A 1,738-nucleotide genomic window follows, 5' to 3' on the forward strand; every position below is an offset into this window, starting at 1 on the left:
GAAAAGTTAAATGGTAGGATATGTATAGTACTAAGTTAGTATGAGTAATGAATGATTAGTGTTTAAGATAGAAAATTGATTATCAGTTGAATTCTGTCCAATTATTCCCTGTGACATTCAGGAAAGTTTACTGATGAAAGAATTAAGAAAGATTACCAAGTTAAACTGTCAAATAGATTTGATGTTTTGCAGGATTTAAATGATGATGAAAATATAAATTAAACAGACGTAAATAAGAATTGTGAGCACATACGTAATGCAATAGAATCAGCAGCTGAAGAAAGTATAGGAGACCATAAACCGAGAAAAAGTAAGCCATGGTTTGATAATGAATGTCATAATCTAATAGAAATAAGAAATCAGGCTAGACTTAGGTGGTTAAATAACTCTGATGGTACAAACCTAAACAATTATAATAGAATAAAACGAGAAGTTAACCGCACGATTAGAAGTAAAAAAAGAGATTACTAGAAAAGCAAAATTAAAGAAATTGAAACAAACAGCAAAAATAAAAATATCAGAGATTTATATAAAGGTGTAAATGAGTTTAGAAAGGGGTGGCAACCTAAAGTAAACTTGATAAAAGATAAAGACGGTGATTTTCTAGCTGACCCAAGCGATATTCTAAATAGATGGAAGAACTAATTTAATGACCTTTTAAATGTCCATGTAGGAGATAAATCAGAAATAAATGATGGTGAAATAAATTCGTTTATATGTCAAATTCATAAATTAATTTGTTTAATATGGAATAAAGAAGATATCCTTCAACAGTGGAAAGAATCCATAATTGTTGCTGTGTTTAAAAAAGGTGATAAAATGAACTGCAATAATTAACGTGGAATTTCTCTACTCTCAACAACATACAAAATATTGTCTAACATTCTTTTAACAAGACTAACACTATATGCTAATGAAATTATAGGTGATTATCAATGTGGATTTAAACATAACAGATCAAATTTTTCACATCAGACAGACACTTGAAAGAAAGTGGGAATATAATCAAAATGTCCATCAGCTATTCATTGATTTCAAAAAAGCATATGTTTCGGTCAAAAGAGATAAATTATAAAATATATTAGTAGAGTTTGGAATACCTAATAAGCTTGTTAGTATGATAAAAATATGCACCAGTGAAACAGAAAGTAAAATTCGTGTGGGTTTTAATATGTTTGACAAATTTACAATTCATGATGGGTTGAAACAAGGAGATGCATTATCTCCATTGCTCTTTAATTTTGCCTTAGTATATGCTGTTAGGAAGGTAAAAGAAACTACAGAAGGACTAAAATTAAATGGTGTGTCTCAGTTGTTAGCATATGCAGATGATGTAGACTTATTAGGGGATGATATAAATACAATTAAGAATAATGCTAAAAGATTTTTCAAAACTGGTCTGGAAGTTAACAAAGAGAAAACTAAATATATGCTTACAGGTCGAAACCAAGTGTTAGGTAATAATCAAAATCTAATTATTGATAACAACTTGTTTGAACCTGTTTCCAAATTCAAATACTTAGGAGTAATATTAACAAATGAAAATGATATTAAAGAGGAAATAAAATGTAGGCTTAATTCAGGAATTGCATGTTAGTTCTCTCTTCATAAACTTTTGTCTTCTCGTTTAATATCTAAGAAACTAAAAGTTAAAATATACAAAACAGTAAATTTAACTGTAGTATTATATGGGTGTGAAACTTGGTCCCTTACATTGAAAGAGGAACATAAATTAAGA

This window comes from Lepisma saccharinum, unplaced genomic scaffold (assembly GCF_977018435.1).
Source record: "Lepisma saccharinum unplaced genomic scaffold, izLepSacc3.1 HAP1_SCAFFOLD_420, whole genome shotgun sequence".
NCBI classification, from domain to species: domain Eukaryota; kingdom Metazoa; phylum Arthropoda; class Insecta; order Zygentoma; family Lepismatidae; genus Lepisma; species Lepisma saccharinum.